Genomic DNA, 19,891 nt, shown 5'->3' with positions numbered 1-19,891 from the left:
TTCGATTTTTCTTACATTGTTCTGCCTCAAGTTCGTCTGCTAATCTTCCCAGGGAATGACCCAACTGTTTAGCTCTGGCTTGCTCAGACTCATCGGTATCCATCCTTAATTCTTTGCTCTTCGAAACGAGGAATTTTTGAAGAAACTCAGATATTCTAAGACTTCAGTTTATTATTATGAGTATACCGTTGTGATTTCACATGTTAGGTATGGCAGGAGAGAAACATTATTTGTCAGAAGAAAAGGTAAAGAACATCCCAATTTATAATCATGTGAGGTGGAATAAAACGTTATCTATATATAGAGTCAAGTTCTTCAATATAAAAGTTTCAGTCATACAAGCCTAGAATCAGGTTAGAGAGATTGACAAATCTGACTAGCGGAAGTAATCCCTTAATGCATTCAGGCAAATTTACGCCTTTACTATATCATCGGTGGGAAAATGATTGCAGGTAATTTAAATCTCCTGATTGTTTTGGTGAATTGTGGAATCAAGTAAATTTCCTCACAATCAATTTGGACATTTAAATCTCTGCCTGTCTGTCACTTTGTCTGTCTGTCAGTATGTCTGTCTCTCCCTCTCTCCTCTATATTATACGCATTAAAAATGGCCGATTAATCAAATTAAAGTTATACAATATTCCCGCAGTCTTACGAAAAGAATCACCCTGAGCTTTATTTGTGGGACGAAATACATCTGCTCTCCCTGATACAAAAGCATAGATCTTCAGATGATCCGACTTGAGCTGCTTCCTTCGGCGTGTCCTTCTCAAAGATATCTGGATCTCGTGTTCTTGGCATGATGTAGACACTATTATGTTAATGCAAGCAAACAAGTAAGACCAAAAAACTATTTTGAATGAAATAGAACGATAGATCATTTGTCAGTTCAGAGAAAGTAAATTGTGAGAATTATACTTAGGTAAAGATAAATTCTCTTTGCCGGGAAAATTGACATTCTCTCACACGCGTTATATGTAGAAACACGTCAGATAGATAGAGAAATAGACAAACAGGGAGCAAGCCTGCCACCAGGTAATTTATATATAATAAAATTAACCTCCTATCTATGGACATTTATTTCTGATTCTGTGCACCTATTTCTCATTCTGTGTACCTTTTTATCTAACTGCCTAGTTTTCGTAATATTTGGATATTGAGTCTTCACTCGGCTATTAATTTAACTAATTCCCGTGCATATATCATATATGTGTTAATATCCTAAGCTCTGTCTGAATCAGGTGAAACTTAAATACCTTAGTCAAGAATAACCTAATGAAATGTTAAATTAGCAAACCGGGCAGTCATTCGGTTAATAAATCAATTAATTCATTACCGCAGCCAGTCAATAATGACGATATTGGGCAATACTTTCATGTGCTTTTTTTTTTCCCAATCAGATTCAAAGACGGCGATACATTAAGTTGTTGACATATCGAAAATATTAATCCGCAATCACTGTATGCTTAGCGTACAAACTATGTGATAATTGTTATATATGTAACATGTGAATAATGCCTCGTGTTGTCACAAATTACGTCATAATGTCATCCAACGTTACGGCTTAACACCTGCGACAGCCAAGTAAACTTCAGAGTCATATTACTACACAATCTAATTTGCGATCAAATATAGTCGTTCTTGGTTCAGTTTTTCTACAATAGTTCTTTTTCGCGAACGACTAATCGTATGATCTACAAATAATATTGCAAATGAGATACATCTATTTAGTGCGACATAATCATTTGTGGAGAACAATTAACCTATTGTTAACGCCATCTTCTAAGTAGGGTAGTATTCCATAGAATCTTTATTTAGAAATTAGACGAACTCCTGTGTTTGAGAGACATCAATGCATGACCAGTGATACAAAGTAGTTCGACACACTGGACTATCAGACCGTATCGTTGAAATCATATTACTGTATTTTGTTTTTTGTAAATTATAATATAAGGAAATAAAAGCTCTCAGTCCGAAGCAACACGTACTATTGATAATACCATAGGGATATCGGCGGCTGGCGTACACGTATCGTGACGGATTGTCATGCAAGATTATATTAAATTTGTATGAATCAATGTACACCGATTCGACTATTCACCTTGACTGGAAACGCTTTTATAAAGAACAAATATGAATTTGTGCATCTTCTTGAAATAGAGGTGTATGTCCAGTTAAACGAAAAAGTACAGACATTTATTTGTATTCTAACCATTTACAGCTATGTATGTATCTGCTTAGATCTGCTGTTGAACCAAAAATACAAAAATACTACAAGGAGTACGTTTATCAATCCTATGTAGTCACACTAAGCGCTTGTCAAACACTTAATCTTTTCATGTCCTTTTCATTAAAGAAACTATATACATATATATATATATATATATATATATATATATATATATATATATATATATATATATAACATTCCCTCAGATATTGTACAACTTGCACAATATATTTCTTGATAACTATATCCTGATGTAAGTTCTCATATAGCCCAGAGTAAGGTAAAACCAAACGCTTTTCATATTTTAGTTTCTTTTCGCACTGTCCGAAGGGATTTCCCACAGTCTATGAAAATAAATAAGTAAATATATAACAAAGGTGTCACTGATAAGCGACAATCACTTTCGTCCAGATTACCTAATTATTGCACTGTTGTATTGTTTTACTTATACGTTATGCCAGATGTCCCGTATTATGTCCGGGATGTACATTTTTATTATATACAAATATTAAAGATGAAATTATTTCATGATCACCTACTAAACCACCTACCGATAATAAAACAAGAGGAAGGTTTATACTTCCACACTTCAATATCTCATATATTTCTTTCGTTTCTTCCGCTCTGAACCCATCGTGCTATTTAAATTGTAATTATGTATATTTTAATTCTAAAAATTCTAAATGGTTACATTGTCAACACCGACCTTTATAATTACTATAAACATGACGATATATATATATATATATATATATATATATATATATATATATATATATATATATATATATATATATATATATATATGTATGTATGTATTTAGAGAGAGAGAGAGAACATTATTTGCAGTGACTAAGTGGCAAGAACAATAATAACTATATCATATGCTCTGCAAATCACGGTGTGACAAATTATTATACGTTATCTCTAAATGTTGCTGACTCTTGACACTAGTAAGCTCCGAGTAGTTTACTGATTAGGTGAAACGTAGTCTCAACATTTCGGGGAGGTGGAGGTTTAATAGTTTAAACCTAAATCTATTTTATGTTACGAATTGTTTCAATTCAGTCCTTGAACAAAATAAAATAAAGAACAATTAATTATATGCATTAATGAACAATTATTTCACTTTAACCGAGCCGCGCTGGTTAATACACGAAGATTTCATTAATGTACAGTCAATCACATACTGATTTGTGACAATGATAGTTGTATGCTCATTACACAGTTGCACTATATTTGACCTTGATCTGTGATATGACAGTACTAACCACTTGCCAAAAAATGTAAGAAGTTATCAAAAGTTGTCTCCATTAGTCCTAACGCTCTGTGTGGAATGCGTTTAGTTGGACAAGTTGTTTGCTGATAAAAAAAAGAAATGCCGAATTATTGACTTTGATATCGGCTGCAATTATTTTTATTGAATAATTATTATTTTTTTAAGTTGAAGGTACATTCCTGAATATATTTGAAAATAGTCATTTATGTATTTACTTAGTTATACATCCTTGCGATGTTTGCGTTTTATCAATTAGAATTTTGATTCTGATTATTTCCGTGGTCATGCCTGAAAAAACAAGCATCGCTTATTTCCAATACAGTACATAGATTCTTCAAATACTAAAATTATTGTATTCCTCAGATGCTATTCTTTAATGTACATTGGACATATGAATCAGACTGTATATTGGACATATGAATAAGACTGTACATTGGACACACGAATCAGACTGTACATTGGGTGCATGAATCAGACTGTATATTGGACATATGAATTAGACTGTACATTGGACACACGAATCAGACTGTACATTGGGTGCATGAATCAGATTGTACATTGGACATATGAATCAGACTGTATATCGGACATATGAATGAGCCTGTACTTTGAACATATGAATGAGTCTGTACATTGGGCACATTAATCAGACTGTACATTAGACATATGAATCAGACTGTACATCGGCAATAAGTAAACTTTATCGCCACTTTCAGGTACCTTAGTACGTGCAAACTGTTAGCCAGATGCTTAAGAAGTATCTACCATGTTCTCCAGTATTACACAAACAATGAAGAGACATTATATGTGAAATTAGTTATTGTATAAATTAATTTTTAGGTCATGGAATATTGGTTCACATTTGACCTTGGAAGTAATAATTTGTCCAATTCACATGTCAGATTATCCTTTTCAAAATCTAACAGTATATTAGTGAAAGCAAATATTGAACGGCTGCATCAAGGATCCGGTCAGGATCTCTAACGACAGCCTTTACTAAAATTAAAGCTATTATAAAAGTTTCCCAGTCGTTACAATGGCGGATGTGATCATAAGCAATGTGTCCCAAAGTTTCCAAGACTGATCCATATATATATATATATATATATATATATATATATATATATATATATATATATATATATATACTAGGACTGGCCGGCATGGTGTCAAGGGTTAAAATGGATGTATGGGACATGATGATACATGTTTGCGGCATGATGACTCAGTGCTAGCTATGATTATAAACTACCACACTGTAAGTTCGTAGCGATATGACTTAAACAATTGTGAGAGCTACGTCAGTAATCCAAATGACACACACACACACACACACACACACATTCCATTCCAGTCACATTGATGCTAATACAACTACTGCTAATAACACAACCATCAGAAATAAACTTACCGTTAACACCCCCTCTAATACATGCTGCTGCCATGAATACTAGTAACACCTGACTGAACACCATCTCTATCCGATCACCATGACACATTTTACCATTACAGTTAACGTCATCAACCGCGAAAGCCATTTCCATCATCCTATCACTTCTTCTGCTACTATTACCAATACTACTACAATTAACATTATACCACCATTAATACCATCAACATTGATACTGTCCCTTGTCAACTAGTATTAATTTGTTATCCTGGTACAACTAGCTCCTGCTGGTAATGATCATGTACTGTACCGCTATTACCAACGGTGCTACTACCACTGTGAAAACCTAGTCTTTTCAATTGATATTAAAAGTAAAATAGTTCTCAAGGTTTCTTCGACTTCTTGCATTTTTAATAACGAGAGAGAGAGAGAGAGAGAGAGAGAGAGATAAATAGATAGATAGATAAGTAGGGAGAGAGGGAAAGAGAGACAGAGAGAGAGAGATAGACAGAGAGAGATAGACAGAGAGAGGCACAGAGAAAGACAGAAACAGAGAGACAGAGACAAAGAGGGAGATAGAGAGAGAAGGGGGAATTACGACCAAATAGGAAACACAAATATATGCAGATATTGCTCGATCCTTTATACCCACAAAATGTGTTCTGTACAACACAGGGGAAACATACCTATAATTTTAAGCACTGTAATGAATGAGCTTTGCCTCTTGTTAGTCCTCTCAATATTGAGGCAAAGCGTACCTATGACGAACAACTTCTTGAAGATTTGTTGTGTATTTAGTAGTTAGAAGATAGACCATTTAATTAAAACAACACGAGCAACAATTCTATAGATACACTAATAAGGGGGGGGGGGCTATAATATTAGGGTAAACACCCAAACAAGGTTACGTTACAGTATGTTCATTATTTACTTATTGGCCAGAATGACATTTCTACGTTCTTAACACCGTTGCAATAGCATTGACTTCTACACGTTTATTTGTAAGTTATATCTCTTTGAAATATCAGCAATATGTTATTAAAAGTTGTCTCGCTTAGACAGTGAGCTCGGTCGAGTTGTTCGATAATTAACATATGCAACATTAATGATTTGTATAAAATATTGTTTCCTGAATGAAACATTTGAATACAACTATTGCTGTAGTACGTTTGTAATATGTTGTTGCTATGTTAATGTTTCACTGAGTATAATTTTGATCTTTTTAATTTCCGTGATCGAGATTAGACACGTTTTCTATTTCAAATATGCGGCAAACGTATTTTTTCAACTACTATAACAAGTCGATTCCTCTTAATCAGAACCGATTGTTAATTGTACATTGGACACATGAGAGAGGCAAGAATTATATTTTCTTCCCACTTTCAGGTGTCAGAGTACGTGAATATTGTCTTTCAGAAGTTAAAGAAATAAGTATCTGCAAAAGTACTTATTACGCTTGATTCCATGTCAGGAATAATGTAGATATTTATTTTGCATGCTTATATTGTGCTTTACGAGTATTAACACAGTGCCAATAGACAAGGAGATGTAGAAGTTCTCTGTTGCTACTGATGACCTAATAGTTTTCTACCCAGCATCAACCCCTCCCCCTCCCCTTTCCGGATTGGGGATGGGAAGTGTAGTGGTAGGATCATATACGACCTTTAAACTATTGTGTTGCTCCAGCGATTAAGCCATCTGTCTTTATCAAACAAGTGTATAATATACTTACCTTATACTGAATAGACATAATGGAAACATACATACATACATACAGACAGACAGACAGACAGACAGACAGACAGACATGCATACATACATACATACATACATACATACATACATACATACATACATACATAAAATACATACATACATACCTGGCATGCATGAACTAATGAATTGACATAATTTTAGTCACAGTAACAATCAGATCAAAAATACTCTCTAACGTCTAAAGAAAAAATGTATTTTTTAAACATTAGAGGAGTATTTTAGACAAGTTCTATATCTGACAGAGCTTCCGTGGCAACCAATAGAAGTCCATAGCAACCAGTTCTAAAATGCATGTATTCACATCTCTACCCACACAGCCCCCTCCCCCAAAACATACACCGATACAATTTGTATTAAAATATTTATTATGTCATTATGTACAAACAAATATGTGTATCTTTTTCAGGTGAGAAACATAGTGTTCTCATTTTCAAAACCACTTCATTTAATGTTGTCAACTTTGTCAACAAATATTAAAATGTGACATGTTTTAGATTATGATGCTTCGTATGCCTCCATAGCAGCCAAGCATCTTTCACGTCAGCCAGGTTGAAACCTGTTTTAATATTTTTATAATCTATAATGGCAATTTAAGTCTAACTTTAGAAGAAGTAACGAAAATAAATATCTATCAGATTTTCTACAAATGTCATATGTTAGGAGAACCAATACTACCTGCAAAAGGAGATACCATTTCTTTTGCTGAGAGGAGTTGGGACCTTGGATTTATTTTCAAACCAAATTGTTAATTTACATTCCTGGAGTTTAATGCACAAAAAGAGAAAATGTGTGCCTAAATTTCAATTTGATTACATGACTCGTGTTTATAAACCGTAAAGGTAACACTGAAATCCTCAAATCACTTACTTCTGAATAATTTATAATGATGATAGATGCAATATATGAACATTTCAACGTAATACTATCAGTGTTTAGCGAGACACTTAGCTTTAAATGTATATATCAACATATTCCCCGCAGGCCATGTAAAACAAGTACAATTTCCAAGCCTCGAGTCCGTGTGACGTCACTGTTTTGTGATTGAATACTTATATTTTCGTAATGCAAACAATGTTCCCTCATACATAAAACTATGTAAAAACTATTGAATGAGACTGTTGCATATGCAACCGAGCAGCAGGGAGGCTGGACACACCATTAGGGTTACGAATTAGAGAACCCAATAAAGGAACGAGTTAAAAAGGGACGAACAATGTCGAAAGAGATAAATCAAGGGACCCTAGCGCTGCCCCTCCCTGCTGCTGTAGATGATTGGGGAACGACCTGTGATAGATCGTCATTGATTGACTGCGCCGCTCTTTACAGCCGGGTGTTTACAGCAGGGGATGGGGTCACTGGACCACGAGCAAAAACATTAGTTGCGGTCTGTAAATAATCGTCCTTGTAATAATAAAGAGTGATTCTGCGCGAACCATGGAATCTCGTACAGCTAAATTAGCTCGACAACTACAACAGTGTCAGGAAGCCAGAGAGGGATTTGCGGAAAGGGCAGCATAGTTGTTTAAACCGGTTTCGAAGGCTACTAAAGGTCTTCTTCCAATGTTAGAGCAAACCTCCAAAGAAACTGGGAAAATTACAGAAATAACCAAGGCTACTATAAATACTCTTATGTTACGAGTATATGTTCTTAAACTACATAACAAAAAGGAGTGAAAACAACAAGCTCTGTAAAATTTAACAAATAATTTATTTCCCTTGAATACAAATTGAAAAATGAGAAAAAGAACTTCTGGTTTTACGAATTAATTCCAAAAATAATCAAACAATCAATAATTAAAAAACAAAAGTTCTAAATGAATCTCAGTTCAAATCCCGACGAAATTCAAAATTGAAAGCGATGACGTGTGTAATAGTCACCGTTGTACTGACATGGTAACAGTCTCCTGTTGAATCACAGAAAATATTAATCCAATGTTGAATTCTGTATCAATTCCAGTGAATGTCTTTGTCCAAGAATTACATCAGATCACTTTTCTATTCAAAGAGAAAATAATCACTTCGATTCAATAATTTGAAGAAAATAAAATTCAGCCCAAACTGGTCACAACGTAATACAACTTAACGTGTCAAATATTAACGTATGACTGGTATAAGTTTTATCATAACATCAGTTATACGACTACTTAACACGCAAAACAGATTTCCCCGGATGAGGATCAAAAGTTCATACTTCTGGCGGAAATAGAAGTTTGTTACCAATTCACACGTGATTTATATCACGTAGTCCATATATGACCTTAACTCAACTTAATGATTCTCACTCTGAGAAAGATAAAATTTAAATAAAAAAGTTGTTTACTAAAAGTGTCACTTATTCAGGCATTTCCGCCTGACAAATCCAAGTAGACTTGGGCTTGTCATACGCGATGAACAATTAATGTTAAGTTTGTACGTACGAGACACACCGTAGACCATAAACGATCCAACGCTAGCGATTCGACCGTATGGTCCCTACGGGCCACAATACAGTGTTGTACAAAGTAAAAAATAAAATACTTTATTCGTGTCCAGACCGCCCTAGACCGCCATGAGGCCCAAATCCATCAGTTAAAAAAAAATGTAAATTTTTTGCTGCCTATAATTTTATTTTTTTACTCTCAGACAGCAGAACGCTAGCGTTCTGTGCTTTCATTGTCACGATGAAACGTTTCACGTCGGATCGCTAGCGATCTAACGCAGACTCAGATTCATTAGTATGATCTGACACAAATTAAATTAACTGTCTTACACGCATTTCCACAATTTGTTTGTTTCATATTCACCCCACAACTCCTATCTAATTTTTCTATCGCCGTTGTTAATTGCTGCACTTGTCTCATTGCCTCCTGGAATAATTTGATGAACCTGTACTCTGATGAATGTTTGTATCTTCCTTTGGATTTGCTTTCTTGTGATGTTTCAAAGTCATACGTGATTTTCTTTCTGTATTGAGGTGGTCAGTAAATTGTGTACCTGCGCGTTGTAATTGTTCAACCGCTGCAAAAATCGCATTAATAGTTTCGTAATTCATTATAAGAAATTATTTCTTTAATATAAATGATAGAACATAAAAAGTTCTAAAGTGTTAGCACAAAAGGAAATGACCAGGCTCGGGTGATACACATTGGCAAGTATTTCCCAAGGGATGGGCAATATTGCTGGCCGTAAGCTGATATCACTCGTTTATTATTTACGTCCAACAGGCTTCAATACTGATCAGCATTAATTTATGCGTAGACCGTTTGAACCCGTAGAGTGTTTCAAATTATACTCACAATATTTCAACTAAGAAGTCGTCTCTTTAATCATATAGAAGAAAATAATTCGACGTTGTTGTGACTAACCGGCATTGTGATTGGCAGTAAGACTCTTTTGTACCACTTTCTTACTTTCAATATCGTATTCTCAACCGCTCCTAGTTGTTAGAGCGTCCGCCTCGGATGCTGGAGGTCGTGGGTTCGATCCCCGGCCGAGTCATACCAAAGACTTACAAAAACTAACAGCTGCCTGACTTGGCGCTCAGCATTTTAGGTTAGTGTTAGGACTGGTCGGCCTGGTGTCAGGATAATGTGACTGGGTGGATAATGATGATACAATGTCTGCGACATGATGCCCCACTGCTAGACATCACTATAAACTGCCACACTGCAAACATCGTAGTAATATGACTGAAAAATTGTTAAATCTACGTTAAAAATCCAAATTACACACATACAATATCATATTCTCGGAGGTAATATATAAGACTACACTGTTGCAGAAAAAAATGACGCAATCAACCCCTTTATATGGGTTTGAAAAGCGGCCGCCATTGTAGTTACTCAGCTGTTTTGCCGAATGAATAACAATGGCGTCTGCTTTAAATACCGAAACCTGGGCTATTTCGTATCTAGATCGTGACTTATTACTACAACAAGCAGCGACAATTATCGATTATCTAGCCGGATAGCTAGAGATCTAAGGACAAAGATACTTTTTCAGGACAAAAAATGTATCGTTGCAGTCAGTGACGAGATCGGTGCCATCACTAGCGATGGCGACATAACCTGGATTATCCGTAATAAGCGCGACCCTTTTCGGGAATCACAATTTTGTCGTGTCCTTCTTGGCTGGAAATGCTGACAGTAGAGAATAGGGACACTCTAGGGACTAGGGGACTTCCATGTTAAAAAGGGTATATCCACTCTGGGGACTATGTAAAATTTAACATACGAGAAAAAAAATATCCACTCTGGGGACTATGTAATTTAACATGGGAGAAAAAAAATATCCATTCTAGGGACAAGGGGAATTGAACATGGGAATAGAGTTTGGGCCTGTCTAGGGACAAGGGGAATGGAACATGGGAATGCTGTGTGGGCCTATCTAGGGACAAGGGGAAATGGAACAGGGTCGGGACCCTATTTTAATACGGTCCCGACCTGATGGGTCTATGGAAAGGGAACAGGCAAAAGATTGAAACAGGGAGGGGGTCTCTATTTTTTTTTAAAAATAAAAAAAATAAACAATGGGCTAGGTAATTGAAAGTCAAGATCTTTTCGAGACCTATGAGTGGCCCTGAAAAGGATCTTTGGTTTCATCATCATCTTCTTCTTTTATTTCCTCCACTGCTTCCACCAAGTTCTCACTATTGCCTGTATTCCTTTCTTCTTCTTCTTCTCCTCTGGCATCCAGTCTGGATGACCTATTGCTCGGAATTTCTCCTGTATTATGATCCAATTGTTGTTGAGTTTGTCAAAGGCCTCTTTTTTCTTTAAGTTTTCCTTATCCTTTCGTTCTTTATTCCACTTGTCTTTGATCTTCTTTACTTCTTCCTCCATTACTTTTCTCATAAGTTCTTCCGATTTCTTAAGCTGATCCAGGCCGTTTTTGACAAAGGACCACTCTGTCCATCCCATTACGTCTTCCAAAAAGCACCTTACTTCTATCACATTATCCATGGCTTCCTTTAAGTGACCAATCTTTACATACTCTGGATCTATAAAGCCTCTTAGTCTTTTTACTTCTTCTTCTATCATCTCTTTCACCAGATCCATAGCTAATTTCAGGTTGGTCACTTGCCTTCTGACAAAATCCCGGGTAACTTCATGCTTCCATTCTCGTTCAATCCTTTCCACTACATAAGCTCCATCCACCATCCAATACCAAATGTCCTTCAACAGGTTAAACAATTCAGTTACAGCTACCATCTTCCTTGTCTTTATTCCGTAGAATGGTTCGAACATCAAACCTTGTGGGTTCTTATAGTTAAAGCGCGGACGTGAAGGAAAACATCCCCCAAGACATAAAATTTATATTACCTAGATCATTACTTAAAACGCGCGGACGTGAATGAAAACATCCCCTACTTTTCTCATTTCATATTATCTACTATCCACATACGTGAAGCAGCAATAAACAAACCCCAAATCTACTATCCACACACGCAAAGCATTAAAATGAAACCCTAATCTAATACCCACACAAACCAACTTAAGCTCTTACATAACCCAATAATCTACTATCCACACAAACGTACGTGAGCGCTTACACACACACACACACACACACACACACACACACACACACACAAAGAGTCAGTGTTTATATTCACACTACTCTACATACACACATTGGCAAATCGATTACTATTTCTGTTCTAGAGTATTGGGTAGCCCTGAAAAGGGCTGTTTGTTTTTGAACTCCAGTGACACCTGGTTAATGATGGCACCTTCCAGGCCTGGCACCACACACACATCTTCTTCCCCAGCCTACTTTTACCTTTTTTCTTGGGAGTGCAGAGGCGGGATGATTGGCTTCAGCACCCCAATCCTCTGTCTCTGGAATTTTATACAACATCCTCTCTCCTATTTTCTTTTCCTCCTCTTCCCTCTGTCTTCTCTACTCCTCTTCTTTCTTTATCCTTGTCTCTTCTACGATGGCCTCTGCAGCCAGCTCATTCACTATACACCTGGCATATTCCGGGTGTACATGAAGTTCAAGCAGTTTTGCTAGTCTGGTGTTCATTCTCTTGATCAATCAACAAGGGTAGCTAGACTGCCGAGCAATTTTCAATTTATACTAAAAGCGCGGACGTGAAGGAAAACATCCCATAAAACAAAATTTATATTACCTAGATCATGACCAAACAAAGCGCGGACCTAAAAGAAACACTCACTCAATTTTTTTACTACCCATTACTATTTTAAAAATTTTCTTTAAAAATAATATACTATCCACATACGCGGAGCAGCAATAAACAACCCCAAATCTACTATTCCCACACGTCAAACATCAAAAAACATCTGCTATCCAACCAAACGTACGTGAATGCTTACAAACACAAACACATACAATCACACCAGAAAAGAGTCAGTGTTTATATTCACACTACTCTGCATACACACATTGGCAAATCGATTGTTATTTCTTTTCCAGAGATTTGGGTAGCCCTGAAAAGGGCTGGTTTTTTTTTTTTTTTTTTTTTTTTGCTTGCGTGAAGTTGAAGGTAGGGCGATCTTTTAGTTTCTAAGAATGCGACGTCCTCTAACGATAGACTTTCTGACTATAGGTCTACTTCTTCGGAAAGAGAAGAAGAACTCTTTGGTATCGATGCGACAATCGACAAAGCCTCTGTCAGGTTCAGGTTGCTGCTGCTGTTGTTGTTGCTGTTGCTGCTCTCTCTGCTGTTTCTGAAGTCTGTACTTTTCTGTCCGTTCTTCTTTCTCCCTGTTCATTTCTTCTCTGAAGAGCTCTTCTATCAGGTGTTCAGTGACTTTTAACATTCTCACATTCTCTACCTCTTCTGGCTTCGGTATCAGACTGTGTCTGACCCTATGCAAATTCACGTAGGCTTCGTTTAGCTTAGCTAGTTTGGAGCACATCTTCGTAGGAGGATGAGTCGACAATGGATGGTTAGACTGGAAACTACTCCGTTTTAAAGTCAAAGCGCGGAGTGAAGGAAAACATCCCTCCACGGTTTTCGAGCCGGAACGTTCAATGAGTGTCATGAGAGAGATAGAGAGAAGTCAAAGCGCATGAATCAAAATTCTTATAGCCAAACAAACCACAAAGGCATTTTTTTCAAAACACATTTTTTATTCAAAATCACTTAACACTGACAAACAACTCTAACATTTTTGACAATAATCCAACAACATAACATCAAACATCTTTTTCAAATACCAAAAAATTTTTTCAACTCATACATTATTTTGGACAGGGCTGACAACGTTGTGAATGAAATTGTGATTTCCACTGTTGGAAGTCATTAGGCCATTGATGGACACTACGTTTCCTAGCTTGAGACAAAAGATAAGCATACTGGTCACAAAACCATCGATGTACTTTCACATCGTTTCTAGAAGAAGAACGAGGATCAAAATGAGTTAGTAAATGTTCTAAGGAATAGCCCAGGCTGCGATGATGCAGAAAATACACGCAATATTGTCCACACACCAAGGAATCTGTGCCTTGTAATTTCACATTATTGAATCGTGTGGTCTGAACATTTCTTCTCATAAAGTCAATGATATCGTCTTCCAAAGGAGGCAATCCATACGAATCGAAATATTCCACACATCCTTCTTGAGGAAAGTAGACGGCTACCCAGTGGGTTTCTAGGAGATGACTGTCGTCCGTGTTGATCACATAAGCTTGATGGTCTTGAGGTTTGCGATGAGGGAGTTCATCTTTAGCACAGACGACAGGATTCCAAGAAGCAGTGTACGAAATGTGGTTCAAAAGGTAATAAAGTTCCCAGGTATCCATGCTTTTGTGTTGTTTTTTTTTTCTTCACAGGTAATAATAAGTCATCAATTCGATCCTGACTTTTTGCTTGAAAATGTCTGACAAATAACAGTTTCTTCGCTTCGTCTCCCCACTCTGATTCAGGAGAGCTTCGATGCGATGGATCTCTTGAGTGGTTAATGGTGGACAAGAATGCTCACGCAAGTCTTTATACCACTGGTGCAACACGACTTCGTCAGAGATGAGACTCCAAGCTTCCTCCAGATACTCGTCCAATTTTTCTTCTTGACTCAGTATCAGGCATTTATCGTGTTGAATTTGACTGGGATGGTCGTTTTGACATCCATAGCAATCTTTCTTGATCAGTTCCGTAATTTGTTAGACCAAGTGTTTGGCAAAACAGGAGACTAAATGGGCTTCTTGTTCTGGCCATCTTGACTTCATCATGATAACTTCGTCTTTGTCTTGGGATTCTTCTTCCACGGTCTCCTCCCATTTCATGTCCAAAGTTTCTCCACTAGGTAAAGAGGGATAACAGTCTTCCATGGCTTCTAATAATCTAGAATGACTTCTCTTAAACTGTTGATTTCTATGGTATTGTCAAATTCTGCATACAGGAGGACGTTCACTGTGTCAGGTAGAGGATTAGTAAACTGAAGTTCCACATGAATCTGGCCGGATTTTATAGGGTGGAAATGTCCCTCTTCGCTGCCTTGTCTTGGAGTGAAATCAAGCGCACACAAACCGTAGCCTCCTGTATAATCCTCGTACGATATGCCGTGACTGGTGTTCGTTCATAACTGTCCGGTGACTTCGTACAGGGACAAGTACGACCTCAAGTAATTCCTGTCACCAAACTTAGGCTCAAAGGGTCGGGTACACAGTGTCTTGCCATCGCAACTGACTTCGATCTTGGCTACGTTGTAATGATGATACAGGAAAGGATTTTCGTTGTGGACTCCGTTGAAGGCTGAATTCTTGACGATACCAAGGATCACACGCTTGGGTAACTGACATTGGAACAGATGATCTTCGATCATGGATCGCTGTCCAGCAGGAATGGTGAACGTTTTTAATTCCACGCGTCGTATCGGATACTTGGCGGTCGTTCTGCTCAACGTTTGACTGATGTCGTTTCCCACTTTGGGTAACACTTCCACGCGTCGCACGTAGAGCCTGGCTTCTTGAATAATGGTTTTGTACTCGTTAGCATGGGCCAACAAATGGAAAGCGATACTGCTACGATTCAGTCTCAGGCGAATATCCACTCCGTTCAGTAAATACTTTTCTTGTAACCACATGTCCAAATGCAAATGATCCATCAGTTCTAAACTACGTCCTTGCATAATTGTATTTCTACGTGTGTTAAACCCCATATTGTGAGGATCGTCATCTGCTGTGAGAGCTGTATCGTTAAACGTGTTGTCACCCGCTGTATCAGGTGTCCATACCACGCAATCATCAAGATGAGTATTCTTGGCTTCTTTTCCTTACGTCAAGAGATTTTCCAGGTCGGCAAGATACGGGTAAGTATCCATGCTGCTGCTGACCAGTTTGTTATTCAAGTATAAGTCCACTTCGCTGAACAAGAAATGCATGAAATTGTTGACGGGCGCTACCCTATCATTGGCTCCAGGATTGGTGTTGTCCGTTTTGATCACTTTGACTTTCAAATACAGGTAACTGCTATTCAGATCGATGTAATCTTCGGGCTGACTTTTGATGTCAAACTCGATGGGAGCAGAATCCGTCAAAGAGGAGACGGGATGAAATTCCACCCACTGGGATTCTTGCATCGTCATCATGGTGGGTGGCATGGCAAACAGTTTCAGTTCGGACTTGGAACAAGAGCAAGACTCTCGGTGCATAATTTTTTCTCTGTGTCTCAATATTTTAATAATCGAAAACGTCTAAGTCTCGATCGGTTCTTTTTTTTTTTTGTCTTTCTAGCCTTAGAAGTGTGAAGTCTGGTGAAAGAGTGTTTTCTTCGTCGTCTCTTTCTGCCTTGTCCTTGCTGAATGCCTGACTCGGTAGCGTGCAGGGCATTTATAGGTGTTTCTCGTCGACCCAAAAGGTCTTTACCCATTTGCAGCAAGACATTTTTGCCTGCCCTCAAGAAAGCTACTTTGGGGTTTTGTTTGTCTATGATGACATTTTGGAGAAATTCTTTGCCTTGTGTCAGTGCCACATCTTTCAAGGCGTGCAATCCGCGTGTCACCATCGGTTTCAACACCGGAGCCACCGAACGAAAAGCCGATTTTAACGTATCTCCTAAAATGTGTCCTCGCTGTCGAGCAACCCCTCGGTACACTAGATATATGACTTACGAGTTGTGAGAGAACCGTTTTCGAAAATGGAGTTTCACCGTGACTTTTCCTTTGGTGAATGGAATATTTTGTCCCAGATCTCCTTTTATAGCAATGTTGACCGTGTCCAAATAAGACTTGCTGAGGGGCAAATAGTGAGGATGTACAAATTCGCGGTGGACGTGATAAGTGTTTCCACCTTCCTCGTCAGCGGTCGTGGCAGAATCCACTTTGAAAGGAATGACACGCAGTAACGGTACGGAGGTGAGTCCCACCACGTTGTACTCCACCATATTGGAGTACACAAACATCAAATTCAGTCCTTGGTTCAGTTCTACCGGGGAACGAAATAACTTGCTAAAAGACTCGTTGTCGTAAATGATTGGTAATTCGTTTTTCTTGATCATGGCCATTCTCATGTCCATGTCTCCGCCCAACATGTCAAACAATTCAGGACAAAATAAAATGGACACGATTTTACCCCCATCAAATTTCATCAGGAAGCGACGAGCTGCTTTGTGGTACTCCATGGTGACACTCTTTTTGACACTTTCCAAAGCTTTCAGAAACACGACATTAAATCTGGAGGTAATGGTGTTGACCAAATGTTGACCACTAAAATAATAGACTGGGGGAATGAACAAGTGGTAGGACCATTTTTGAGTTTTATCATCATAGGTTTTGTGATCATATTTGACATGGGTATTCAAGTACTTTTGCATTTGCTCGTCATGAACTTCCACCGTAAAAAAATTTTGATTAGGAAGGAAATTGAGGACTTGGGTCGGGTGAATGATTTCCACTAAAGCCACTTCCCAATGGGCTTCGTGATCTAATTGGATGGCCTGAGGTAATTTGGCCGTGTAACAGCACAACGTGTTCTTGGGAAACACCTCCATGGAACTGTCACTGGGTAAGGCTAAGTAAAATTGGTTGTTATTGCTCATAATTCCAGAGTTCTGTGGCTGTCCGAGGGGTTACTGGACGTCAGAGGTGTGTCTCCTCCCAAAATGGGGTTATTGTTGTTATTGGAGTGGTGACTGGCACTGACACTGGACACAAGGTTCCCGTTGTTCCCGTTCGAGGTGAATTTCAGGGAGGGATTAGGAAGCAGGTAGCCGATGCAACTGCTCAATAAAATGGTCCACAATTGTTTGTCTCCTTGTTGCAAACTCAAATTGGCAATGGCTGCCCCGATGACACAATACACCACGAAGATTTGGCAGAGAAAGACGATTTGCGTTTTAGGCACACGTTCTCCACACCACACCCACAAGGGTTGTTTCTGTAAATCTTGCAGAGAAGAACTGGGTGAAGGAGTGGTCGACGTAGCTGCATCTGTGTGAAGGGCATGATGGTCACTTCTTTTTATAGTCGATGACTTGCGAAGCGTCGATCCAAGAATCAAAACTGGGTGGATATCCTTTCCAACGTACTTTGACTTCTTTGACACGTCGTTTGCCCACTTTACGGGTTCTGCGTTCGAGAATGCTTTCGATGTCGTACACGTCGTCTTCTTTTTTGGTGACACGTTGTAACTCGGGCAAATAAAACGTTCCTTTGAGCACTTCTCCGTTCATGTCTTCCAATTTATAGACGGCAGGATGACGACCATGCACTCGTCCAGTGACACGAAACAATTCGGTGGTCCAGTTAGGTAAGTAACCTTTGTCGAAAGTGCGTTTGGTTTTGCCAATGCGTACCCAATCTCCTACGTCCATCACTCCACTTTTCTTGGGGACAGCCCTCGTCGGGGCGCTCAAACACCAGCACTTCGTTTTCGGGACTCAGTTCTTCCGGGGCACGTCCAATGCTTCGATGGTAAGATTGGTTGTACGCTTGCACCAGGTGTGGTAAAATTACCATGTACTTCATGGTTTCTTTCAAAGAGCGTTGAAAACGTTCCACGATGCTGGCTTTGGTTTCAGGATTCTCGGTGGTAAAAAAATGAAAGTCACGTTTCTTTAATTCTTTTTGGAGGGCTCGCACTAACTCGCTGCTCGATTTGGAAGTCAAGGGCACGACCCAGGCAAATTTGGAAAAGACGTCGATGACACAAAACAAATATTTGTAGCCGCGATTGTAGCTGGCCAAATGAGAGACATCGGCTAAATCGGCTTGCCATTGATGATCGATGCCTTCCACTCGTGTGCGACTTCTGGAAAACTTGCGTCGAATGGGTTTGTGTAAAGTGTAGGTAGCTTGTTCTTGTAACCATCGTTGCACTAGAGATAAACGGAGACTTTTCAGTCGAGTTTTGGCAGCACGATACAATTTTTGAACTCCCGCGTAACCTGCAGGATGCGAGGGATCGTAGTAAATGCTGCCTAACACTTTTTCCATTTGTTGGTTTGTGTGTTAATAAGGCACCCACTCTTGGAAGATGCTACTCTTTTTCTCTTGGGGTACTTTCTTGGATTGTAATGCTTTGCGTGTGCGGCCGGCAATAGGTGTCGAGGAGGAGGAGGAGTAGGAGGATGTCTGAACAGGGGATATTTTTTCTTGTTTCACTTCTGTCTTCACCTTCTTTTTCTGTTCTGATGAAGAAGGGGTGGTCATCATCTTTTTAATCCATCCAATTCGGGAGGTAGGTGGTCTTGTTTACTTGCGTACTTTTTCTGGTGGAGTTTGAAACCCTTCCTCTTCTTCTCCTCTTTCTGTCTTGGTCACTGGTAGTGGTGGTAGTGGTACTGGTGATGGTGCTGGACTTTTCATCAAGGTCTTAAAATCTTTCAGAGTGGGTAGAGCTGTTTCGTCTAAAGCTTTCTGGTGAAAGAGTTGCAGTCGTTGCAAGATTTGACCGTACTTTTGCGATTTTTCTGTTTCGGACAAATCTTGCCGATCCATCAAGAACTGCAATTCGTGTTGTAACTGGGACATTTCGCTCAAATTGGGATTGGGAGGTAAATGTGGGGTGCGTTGTTCTTGCCAACGATGGTATTTCATCCATCGTTTGTAAGGCACTAAAGCTAGTTTTCGTCCTTCCATGGGATGTCAGGGGTCGATTCTGAGATCTTGGGACTTCAGAGGGCCTTTTTATCTTGCTCCCATCAGTCCTTCCAACATGGTTCCCAAGACTCCTTTCAGCAATGGGCCTAGCAAGAGGGGTAAAATTCCTTCACGTTGGACCAACATCTTCTTTTTTGACGAATGGGAATTTTCTTTTGAACCATTTGGCGAAG

This window comes from Sinohyriopsis cumingii, unplaced genomic scaffold, assembly GCF_028554795.1.
Source record: "Sinohyriopsis cumingii isolate HCF-2022 unplaced genomic scaffold, ASM2855479v2 utg001101l, whole genome shotgun sequence".
Classification (NCBI taxonomy): domain Eukaryota; kingdom Metazoa; phylum Mollusca; class Bivalvia; order Unionida; family Unionidae; genus Sinohyriopsis; species Sinohyriopsis cumingii.
The sequence above is the reverse complement of the archived record's forward strand: the minus strand, read 5'-3'. Positions refer to the sequence as shown.